The 12,438-nt window shown below is 37.5% G+C and overlaps 1 pseudogene; it reads right to left on the bottom strand.

The window, feature by feature from the left end:
• Positions 1–1,579: 1,579 nt before the first annotated feature.
• LOC118010167 lies at positions 1,580–2,812 on the bottom strand (annotated as a pseudogene).
• Positions 2,813–12,438: the final 9,626 nt, after the last annotated feature.

Here is a 12,438-nt window from a genome sequence, read left to right as displayed (position 1 = left end):
TTAAAGAACATAAATGCCTTAACTCTGCCATTTCTAGACATTTGTCTTATTCAGGTAATGCTTGGCCACTAAAGGCAAGGCAATCCCTTTGTAAATCAAGGGGCTGGCTCCATCTTTAATGTTTGATTAAGGACAACTTTCTAGCTCTACACCTGATTGTCCCCTTCTCCCCCACATCTAGGCAAGCTGAGAGGAAAGCCTACTTTCTCCTTTGGTGCTAATTGGAAGATCAAACCCTGCTCTCCTAGAAAATCTCATTATGTGAGTAAGAAACCTTTCACAACTTTTTTTTTTTTAAAGATTTTATTTATTTATTTTAGAGAGAGCATGAATGTGAGCACTCCACACTGACTGTGGAGCCTGACACAGGGATCCAGCTCATGACCCTGAGATCATGACCTGAGCTGAAACCAATAGTCGGATGCTTAATAACTGACTGAGCCACCCAGGTGCCCCAACACTTCATGACTCCTATATATCTCTATCTATCTATATCTGTCTCCTCTGCTCTCATATCTGCTCTCATCTCCTCTGCCTTAATTCATTTCTCCACAGTCTCAAAACTGAATTATTGCACCAAGTTCCTAGCTAATCTCTCTGCTTTCCTTGACTCCTTAGAACATGCTGGCACCAGGGTTCCATAAATACAAGCCAACATGACACTCCTATCAAAAATTCTCCAATTACTCCACATTTTTGAAATATGACTTATTGGGAATTTTAAGGTTTAGACCTACTCATGCAGACTTACTTCTGGCTAACCTCCTCTTCACCTTTCATACTCCAACAGCAGTGAATTGCTTATATTTTCTCTACACCTCAGCCCCTCCCCAGTATATCAACTGCTTTTGCTTATGTGTACTCTGCCTAGCTAATCCTTTCCTATGCATAGGGCTTTTCCTACTCCCATCCCCCAACCTGCCAGGAAAAATTCTACTTATCCTTTAAGACTCAGATTGGAGGTCACTCTCTCCGATATCTCTGCTGTGACCCCTTAAGGCTGGGTTATGTGTCTCTTCTGTATGCATTTCACTTACTAGTTTCCATAGCATGTTTTGTGTCTACCTTTACCATTAGACTGTGATGTCCTTTAGGGCATGGGCGATATCTCATAAATCGCTGTAACTCCAGCACCTAGCAAAGTTCCTGACACATGGCTAATAAACTTTTATTGCACAAGGAGTCTTCAAGCCATAAAATGATTCACAGGAGAATTAATGGAGAAGTAACATGGTCCTAGCACTCCTCTGGGAATCAATGCTCTGTGTGTTGCTAGTGAGGTCACTTAACCTTTCTGCGCCTCCATTCTCTCAGCTGAGAAGAGACCATCTATATTTTAAGGTTCTTCCCAGCTCTATATTTACTATGAAATACAGACTCTTCATGCTGCATTTATGTTTTTGATTATAGAAATTTAACAACTCCCTTGAGATACTTTGCAGACACTACACACGGAGTTAAGAAGCTATTGTGAACTAAGTCATTTACACATGTAGGTTTCCCATGAAAGTAATGTAACTAAATGTAAACTGAATAAACAAATACATTTTTGTAACATATAATCTTTAACTTTGTATAATCATTTATACATGTAAATATATGAATTTTTCTTTATTACATTGTTTGCTTCTGCAACCACGGTCACTTTTCTCTTGACACTGGATGTGAGCTGCTTTCTTCCATAAAGCTTTCTGCTCTTTAAGGTCCAACCCAAAAGACACTGTGCCACTTCACCTTGAAGAAATCAGCTTCAGGTCTCTTCCTCTTCTTCCAAGAACAGCATGGGACCTTCCTTGATCTTCTGTGTCTCATCAATGTTAACAACAGATTGAGATTGACAAACGTTTGCTTTTCCCAGCTTCTCTTCCATTTCCTCCTCATCTACCTTCTATTCTTCCTCTTCATCACTAATACCACTAGCCAGTTCTGGACTCTGACCCTTCTGGTCCTTTCCTACTTTTCTGAAGTATGGACATTCTCTCATTGAAGTGAGCTCTAAATTATTCCACTTCATCATTGGTGAGGGAACAATTCTTGACACAATTACTTTATTATCTTAACTCATTAATAATTCTTTGGTGGGTTGTTTATGCATTTGCTGAAGAAATCTTACCTGTGGTACCACAGCAAGACCAGGAGACAGGCCATATTTGGGTATAGGTAACTTGCTCACATCAAATACTTCTTTATCCTTCATTAGATATGTTGAATGAATGTAGGGGACAAAACATCTTTGAGCCTTTTCTTTTAAATCTTGATCTTGGTCTAAAAACAACTCTGATTTTTTTCTAAACATCTGTAAGTTTATCTGGGTTAATTTTGATTTCCCTCACAGACAATGAGAGGTTGTTGAATCATCCCTTTTTCTTCTGAGAGAAACAAAATTAATAAAGCTTTGCCATCCTTTCTGTACCTGGCCATTCCACCTCCCTGTGAATATGTGTGCTGGCATTCTTTGGACAATCAAATTGAAGAACCCATTTCATAGCCAGGAAGTCTAGACCCTGGCTATAATGACAGTAGCAAAGAGCCCTGTCATTGTTTTGCCAAGGGATTCATTATAAACCCCTATTCTCATCATCTGCTGTTGTCAGACATGGGGAGCAAGGATAGAAGAACCAGGATGTAGCTGGCAGAACACTTGATATGGATACTGAATCTCCTTACAACTGAAGAAAAAGACAATACTTTTCTTCTTGAGGTGCCTTCCCAAAGTGGAATATAACACATTTATTTTTTGCTGTAGCTCACAAACTATGCAGGTCTGTTCCAAAGTGACAGTGGTGCTGTATTTTTCTTTATCATGAACCCAGACATATATATGTGATTTTTAGTCAACAAGGTGTAAAACCCACTCAAATATCTTGAGTTTGTGTGTGTGTGTGTGTGTGTGTGTGTGGTGGACAGAGTGTGAATAGTTCTGATAAACTATGTACTAAAACCAAAGCATTATTTATTAAAACAACTTTTTTTAAATTAGAATTTACTGAGGATCAAGACTTTTATTATATTCAGGTGCAGTCTAATCAGTAACAATTATATCAAAATTATCAATTAAATTGTATTTGCATGCCACTGGAATAATTATTTCCTCAGTGTCTGGGGAACTTTTTTACTCATTTCTGTACGCTCCTGGTAGAATATAAGTTCTGTAAATTCACTATTTGAGTTAAAATTTTGACCCTGCATTTCCTCCTTATGTGTGGCCTGAGGCAAGATATTTGGCTTTCCTGTAGCTTAGATTCCTCTTCTATAAAATGGAGATAAATATTAGAGAAACTACACATAGATCAGGTTAGGTATACCACATGCATTACTACATGCAACATGAAAACAAAAATATGTAAAATTAAACAAATTAGAATAGCATGTAATACATAATATGCTTAAAATATTATCATAGTAGATGCTGCTAAATATATGGGAGATAAAATGAAGTTGAGAAGGTATATAGATAATAACAATGTAGTAGTTAAGCCATATACAAAAAGTCTAATAAGAGGTAAAAAAAAATAATGTCCTCATAGAGAGGTGAATTGTGTTATAAGGATTCAAATTTGAGATATATCACTGATATTTAAATTTTCCTAAAAATGCATTGTTGTTCAGTCAAAAAAATATCCAAAATGTAATACATTGTGCTGCATGCTGAAAATAGAATGGGAAAAAACATATGGTTCATGTCCTTATGGCGCTTTCAGTAGAGAAGGTATACACTGAATAATTTTTTGCTTTTATGGAATTGAGAATAATAAAGTTTGATGTCCTATGTAAACACATAAAAAATAAATCCAATTTAATCTGTTTGGAAGATAGGGATGACGTTGTGGAGGAAGTAAATTTTGGCTGAAACCTAAAAAGTAAATAGTTACTGAGTACAGCAGGAAGTAGAAAGGAGAAGTAGTGGAAGGAAAAAAAACCCCAAGTTTATTAAAATCAGTAAGATTAACAAAAAAAAGAAAGAAAGAAAGAAAGAAAGAAAGAAAGAAACCTGACCCCAAATCAAAAGTCTTTCCATGCTTTGGGGGATCATCCATACCACTGTGTAAGAAAATTATCATGAAGAGCTAATGCAATAAAACTTTAGACATTGATAACAACATAAATATTTACATCAAACTTTATTTTTTCTTATTTTTTAATTTAAATTCAATTAGCCAACATATAGCATATCATTAGTTTCAGATGTAGTGTTCAACAATTCATCAGTTGCATATACCATCCAGTGCTCATCACATCAAACTTTAAAAACTTCTTTTCCTACATATTGTCTCATTTAAATTTTACAGTTACTAGGTGACTTGCATATGAATTTTTACATTTTACAAAAAAGGTAAGTAAAACTGATTGGCCTGTGCAAAGTCAAACAGCTGATTTTGCCAGAGGTCATGTGATCAAACTGTAGATACTGAGGACGATGCATTACAGAGATCTAGCTTCTTTGCACTGATCAGGGTTCAGTCTGCAAATTGAATGGCAGGGAGAGTTGCTCATTCAACAAGTGCCTGATACCTACCAAGCACAAGGCACTGGTTTAGGTGTTAAGGATAAAGCACTGAACAATACAAGGCACTGTCCTGTCTCTGTGGAGCTTATCTTCTAGAGGTGAGAGGCAGAAATTATACAAGATTAATGAACAAAATAATGTAGTATGTTGGTGAGAGCCAGGGCTCGGAACAAAAATAATGTAGGTTCAAACTCAACATCCAAAGAACAAATAATTCAATCAAGAAATGGGCAGAAGACATGAACAGACATTTTTCCAAAGAAGACATCCAAATGGCCAACTGACACATGAAAAAGTGCCCACCTTTGCTCGGCATCAGGGAAATCCAAATCAAAACCCCAATGAGATACCACCTCACACCAGTCAGAATGGCTTAAATTAACAAGTCAGGAAATGACAGATGTTGGCAAGGATACAGAGAAAGGGGAATGCTCCTACACTGTTGGTGGGAATGCAAGCTGGTGCAGCCACTCTGGAAAACAGTATGGAGGTTCCTCAAAAAGTTGAAAATAGAGCTACACTATGACCCAGCAATTGCACTACTGGGTATTTACCACAAAGATACAAATGTAGTGATCAGAAGGGGTACGTGCATCCCAATGTTTGTAACAGCAATGTCCGCAATAGCCAAACTATGGAAAGAGCAAGATACCCATCGACAGATGAATGGATAAAGAAGAAGTGGTATATATATATATACAATGAAATATTAGGCAGCCATTAAAAAAACCCAAAAAACAAAACAAAACAAAATCTTTCCATTTGCAATGACGTGGATGGAACTAGAGGGTATTATGCTGAGCGAAATAAGTCAATCAGAGAAAGACATGTATTATATGATCTCACTGATATGGGGAATCTTAATCTCAGGAAACAAACTGAGGGTTGCTGGAGTGGTGGTGGGTGGGAGGGATGGGGTGGCTGGGTGATAGACATTGGGGAGGGTATGTGCTATGGTGAGTGCTGTGAATTGTGTAAGACTGTTGAATCATAGACCCGTACCTCTGAAACAAATAATACATTATATGTTAAAAAAAAAAAAGAAGATAGTAGGAAGGGAAAAATGAAGGGGGGAATCAGAGGGGGAGAAGAACCATGAGAGACTATGAACTCTCAGAAACAAACTGAGCATTCTAGAAGGGAGGGGGTGGGGTTTGTGTTAGCCTGGTGATGGGTATTAAAGAGGGCACGTATTGAATGGAGCACTGGGTGTTATAGGCAAACAATGAATCATGGAACACTACATCAAAAACTAATGATGTAATGTATGGTGATTAACATAACATGATAAAATAAAATTTAAAAAAAAGAAAGAAAAAATAAAGTAGGAAAGAGGGATAAGGAGCACCATGTACAATTTTAGAGTGGTCAGAGAAAGTCTCAGTGGAATGGTAATATTTGATTAAAGACCTGTGGGAGAGGAGGGATACATCCCCATGGAGACCTCAGAGAAGGGAGTTCCAAGTAAAGGCAATTGTAGTTCAAAGGCCGTAGACAGGTGTCTGGGACCAGGTGTATGTTTTTGAAACAACAAGGAGATCAGTGTGCTTAGAACAGAAGGAACAGGGGGAGAGTAACAAGAAGAGTAAAAAGGGGCCAGAATTTATAAGGCTTCATAGGGCATTGTAAAGATTTTGGCTTATAGACTGAGGGAGATAGGCAGATTGCAGGGTTCAGAGCAAAAGAAGGATGATATCTGGGTTCTGTTATAAGAAAAATCACCTAATTTATTGTATTGTAATGAGACTTTGTTGACAGAAAATCTAGAAATGTCAGGAGGCCATCAGAATAATCCATGAGAGTGGGTATGGTCAGTGAATAGGAGGTGGTAGAACATGATCAAATTCTGGGTATCTTTTTAAGGTTAAGATGACAGGACTAGACTTAGGACCAAATGTGGGATATGCAAAGAAGAAAGGCATCAGTGAAAACCACAAGTCATATATCACGCTCATTCATTTTCCAGCTATCCTTGTGGATATGTGTTGCTGTTGTTCACTGCATTTTTATTGTTGCTTATCTGTTTGTTAGTTGTTTTTTCTGAGTGGTTTGAGAAAGAATAGAAAGAGTAAGAAGGGTGAGGGAAATTAGTTGGAACTGGGGGCAAGTTCAAAGAACCTGTAAGAACTATATTCCTAGTAGACTTGCAATAAAAATATTATCACAGAAGGCAGGGCCCCATTGCTTTTTTGGTTTTTCACCTGGAAAACAGTTCTGTTACACAGGTAGAAATGACAGAAAATGGCAGAATTGGGTTATATGTTCTATGGAATTTGGTTGATTATAACAAAATCAACAGTAATTACCAACACAGCATCCTTGAAGCAATGATAACAGCTTGTCTATCCAAAACTCTCCTTTGGAATGTTTTTACTTTCAATACTATTTCACCTGGAGTAAAAATTGAAGTATTGTGCTTACACATAGAAAACCATGCTTACCAGTCTGCAATTTTTCTAAACGTATAAGTTGAATTGCTTTGAGAGCAAACACCTTGATGTGAGTACCTGGAAAGTGTACTTAAGGAGTAGCAGGGCAGATATTACTGCTGAACAATGACAAGTATGACATAGGTGCTAGACTTCACACTGAGGGGTCACCGCACACATTATTTCACAATGGCTGCCTCAGTAGATGAGCTGACATAACAACCCACTGCTGGTGCCGTAAACAATTGCCAATTTCATTTTACAGGAGTCACATGGATGAGTTGAACTAGAAAAAATGATGATGATAGATGAAACTGAATATGTATGACTCATTCAGAGCTGCCTTATTAGTCCAGGAGAACTAGCATAGATTCAGCATTGGAGAGCCTAGGTTCAAACCCCAAGCCTGCCATTTATTAGCTAAATGACCTTGAGCAGACCACTAAGCTGGTTTCCTCACGTTAGAAAGGAGGAAACTAATGTAGACTTACTGGAGAACCATGTGAATCAAATGAGACAATGCATGTGTAAAAATGGTTAAAATACTATATAAATATTTGATGTTATCATTGAACAGGCTTTCCCTTTGAAAAATGGAAAGGGGGAGAATAGGAATGAGTTACCAATTGTTGAATACTCTCCTTGATTTCAGGGATTGCCCACATGCCACTCCATTTAATGTAAACAAAAACATCATATCTCTATCTAACTAACTATCCATGTATTCAACAATTTTGTTGTACATCTTGTCCAATGTCATTGTGTATGTTAGAGTCAAAATCCAAATTTAGGTCTGTTTTTGCTCCCAAGCGTGCATAATTCCCGTTATACTAAGTCATTGACTGTGAATTTTACATGGAGCCACACTGTGTCAGAAATGGAAGAAGTAATAGAAATCATCTAGTGGAATGGTTTTCAAATATTTAGTTGTAAAGTCCTATTGGGAAGCTCAATATTTGCTAGATGTAGGGCTGCCCTTGTTAAAGCAGATATGGGAACTCCAAAATTACTTCTCCACTTGGCCCCCCTTCACTTTTCCTTTTGGGATTGTTCATAACTTAGGGTTTGAAAAACATGAACTCAGCTCATTCTCCTCAGTTTCAAGACTGAAAAACAGAGATTCATGGAGTTTAAATGATTTAACCAAGAGCACACAATCTTTTAATGGCAAAACAAGAACAAGGACCCCAGTTCTGTGGAACTTTAGTACCATATGCCCAATAGGCTTCCTACATTAGTCCTACAGTGTTGATATTTGAAGGGTCTGAATAAATTATATTCCTATTGCTCATCCAACTTCTGAACAAGTTAAGATATATATAAAGGATTTTGTCATATGGAGACAAAAATATCATTCACATAATTGATGGAGCTGTTGGAGAGCATGGCTCATTGTGTGGTAACAAAAGACCTGAACTCTCATCAAGGAGGAACTTTTACCAATAAACTTACCACAGGGGACAAAAATGGACCAGAATACAAGCTTTCTGGAGACTGGACTCTAAAACTGAACTGATAGTGGGTTGAGCTCTGCCCACCTAACTTCTTCTCCTTAACTCACCAGGTTACCATCCTCCATGAGAATATAGGGGCAGTGAGAGTCTAGCACTATCTTAATATAAGACCCTTGTTAGGAAGTGAAACATCAGGAGAATGGGCTTGTGACTCCACCTAAAGAAGGACCAGGACCAGAAATCTGAGGAGATTACATATAACAGCATATAGTTTTATTTTGTTTAAACTTCTGGTTTTAACTTCTGATTTGTTTGCTGTGCTATTAAATATTAACATTCTCATGAACATATCCAAGTGTTTGAGAACTTATCAAATTTATGAAGTTTTATATTTCCTGGTGGTTTCATAATTTATAGATGAACTTATTTCTGAAACTAAAAGCTATTGTAGTGAGATGTTATATAAGGCAAAACCAAATGTGGATAGATCTTGAAATAGTGTTTTTCTTTCTCATCCTGAAAAAGCAGAGTCAGAGTGGTTGTCATAACTTTAAAACAGAAGATATCCCAAAGAGAGAGAGGAAATTGGAGTCTTAGAATCAGGAAGACCATGCAGGACTAATGAGAATCAGATAGGGAGCCTGTAGATAGATAGTAATTGAGAAAGGAAGCTTGGAGGTAAAGGGGTATTTGAAACATACATCCTCTAGGTAATATTAAAGAGTTGTTGGAGATCTTCATTAAAATTCCAGTACATCTTGAATCTATAATTAAAAGAAGATTACTAGTTGTGGCTTGAAAATATTTAAGTTAATTCAAAAACAGGTTGAGCATTTGGGAACATCAACTTAAAAAGTCTTTATTGAAAAGTCAGTGCACTGGGTGCCTGGGTGGCTCAGTCAGTTAAGCGTCTACCTTCAGCTCAGGTCATGATCCCAGGATCCTGGGATTGAGCCCTGCACTGGGCTCCTTGCTCAGTGGGGAGCCTGCTTCTCTCTCTCCCTCTGCTTTCCACTTGCCCTGCTTGTGCTCTTTCTCTGTGTCAAATAAATAAATAAAATCTTAAAAAAAAATAAGTCAATGCACTGTGGTTATTGTGAAGACCTTCTTACTAGGTAATTATAAGGTATGGTTTCAATAGCTAGGGGTTAAAAATAAAGTTATAATGATTTTAATATGAAAATGAATATATATCTTCACTTTAACCTGTCCCCCCCAAAAAAGAGAAAATTGCATAGTCCTTCTCATTATTTCCCCCTTTCCCCTGAATCTCAGTTCTATCACTAGGAGGCAGATCACTCTGGTGAAAAACCTGTTTCCACTAATGTTGCTGTTGTCACTACTCCAACTCATCCTGCAATTCTGAGCCTCAATATCACTTCTGCAAGGAGGTCTCCTATGATCTTTAAATAATAATGAGTTTCCCTGTTGTGTTTCTCATACCACCCTAAGATTCCTCCTGTTCCTTTTCATAGTAGACCCAATGGTTTTGTTCATTTGGTCAATCAAAAATGTTTATTGGGCATCTATCCCATGGAAGGCATGTTTCTAGGCTCTGGATATACAATTATGAATAAGATAGACTGGATTTCTGTCCTTGTGAAGCACACATTCTAGTAGGGATACACCATGCCATAAAGGGTTTTAGTACTTCTTTGTTTTTCCTCCTGCTGTTTTCTAAACTTTTATAATAGTAGTTGATATTTTGTAGGTTCTCAATAGATAAATACTGAATAAATAATGAATAAACCAGAGGAAATTATGGAAAATAAATGAATGAATAAATATGTAAGATGTTGATAAATTCTCTGCAGAGAATTTATACCAAGTGAAAGAATTGATAGTGACTGACTTATCCTACATCAGTTGTTAAGAAAGACCTCTCTGAGGTCTTGACATTGAAGCTGAGATATGCAAAACAAAAAGAAGTCAATTTTATGTACTATTATCCAGAAACTATCAGGTTATGAGAATGTCCAAGCAGTAATGTGAGGCCTGGAGTTTGAGATACATCAAAGGAAGAGAAAGGGAGAGAGGGAGAGAAATAGAGAGAGCAGATGAGGGAAAGAAAGAGGGAGGAGGAGAGAGACTGAAAGAGGAGGGAGGGGGCCTGAGAAACAAACTGAAGGTTCTAGAGGGGAGGGTGGTGGGGGGATGGGTTAGCCTGGTGATGGGTATTAAAGAGGGCACGTACTGAATGGAGCACTGGGTGTTATATGCAAACAATGAATCATGGAACACTACATCAAAAACTAATGATGTAATGTATGGTGATTAACATAACATAATAATAAAAAAAAGGAGGGAGGGGTGGAGGGGGAGAAGAGAAGAGAAGGGAAGCAAGAGAGGAGGAGAGAGGCATCAAGGTGAACTAAGACAGCTATGAGTGAAAAAGCCATTTGGATTGGACCTTCTAGGCATAACTGTCACTATGTGGACTGGAGATGAATCATCTGAATTCCTTTCTCACAAAACTGAGGACAAAGGTAAAATGATAGTTTTATATCATTATGTCCTGGAGTTGTTCAGCAACAACAAATAATTGGAACATGTGTCTTTCATGGCCACTACAGCATCCACAGAGCTCCAGTCCTGGCCCATACTAGGTGAGGGAAAAAATGGACAAAGTGAGGAATCACATCACTCACTGCTTTTCAGATTCTCTGAGCTTCAGTGTCCTTACATGAAAAGTAAGGATGCTACATAATTTTCAGAGTGTTTGAGAAAATTAAATCATCTAATATATGTATGTGTTTAATACTGTGCTTGCACACTTTAATCATGGAAGTGATAGAAGTACTTTATTTCATTCAGTTTTATCCACAATGCCTAAAGCATCACCTATTATATAGAGTCCTCATTTGTATTTTTTTTTAACAAATGAGGGAATGCAAACATAAAGTAATCTATCAGGCACTGTTCAAGTCACAAGGACCACGAAGAATAACAAATTGAGTATGTTACAGTGGCTCTAGGTATGCTGTCAGCTCTGGTACAGTAAGTACTATAGTCATAATCTGTGCAAGGGACTAGAAGAGCCAAGAAGGCAGCATTTGATTTGGTCTGGACAAAGTCAAGGAATATTTTACTAATGAAAAGGCTTTTGTTCTATCTTAGAGCATGCTTAATTGATGATTATGAATACATCAAGTAAGCACATTTCTAAAAAAGGAAATTTTGCTTTTGAAGAAAGACAAGAATGAGACTGATAAATCACATATCAAGGGGCTTCTAAGGGACTTGACAATTGGGGTTGGGCATAGGATAATGTAGGAGAATGAGACAGTAATCAGTTGAGCAGAAATCAGATGATGAAGGGCTGCATATGTCACAACAATGAGTTTGACCTTCATTGTATAGGGAGTAAAGAGACAGTTACAAATTCTATTTAGGGATCTGGCATTCTCTGACTCTAGATCATTGTGAAGAATGGACTGGAATGCTTGAAATGAAGGCAGTCTAGCTAAGAGGCTGCTGTTATTACCAAGCAGAGAAAGTCAGTAGGGACAAATATGGAAAAATTAAATCGGGGTAATTTATAGGACCTAGTTGACTAATTATATATGGAAGTTGAGAAAAATAGTAGAGCCAAGGATGATTCATTTTGATTTGCATTACTAAGAACATAATGATACAATCAACAGAAATTTTTGTTTGGTGCAATTTTGGATGTTGTAGTAATCAGATATGGCCTTCCATAATACTACAAATAACTTCAAAATCTCAGTGACTAATGAAACCTATATTTTTCTTGCTTATATGACTACATGCTTGCACAGGATTGGCTTAGCGGGGCTGCAGGCTATGGGTAGAGCTCAGGCCTGTCCCACATGTCATTCATTCTTCTTGGACCAGATGCTACCTCGAGTATTACCTATGTCCTAGAAAATGCAGGAGCACAGGAGAATAAGCAGAAACATGCAGGACCTCTTAATGTATAGGTACTTAGCACACATGCTGCCATTTCCATCCACATTCCATTAATTAGCCAAAATAAGTAAAATGGCCAGTCCAATAACAACAGAGCAGCAACACATACTCTGTTCAT

The sequence above is a fragment of the Mirounga leonina genome, unplaced genomic scaffold, assembly GCF_011800145.1.
Source record: "Mirounga leonina isolate KUSES-001 unplaced genomic scaffold, KU_Mleo_1.0 Mir_129, whole genome shotgun sequence".
In the NCBI taxonomy this organism is placed as follows: Eukaryota; Metazoa; Chordata; class Mammalia; order Carnivora; family Phocidae; genus Mirounga; species Mirounga leonina.
The sequence above is the reverse complement of the archived record's forward strand: the minus strand, read 5'-3'. Positions and strand labels throughout refer to the sequence as shown.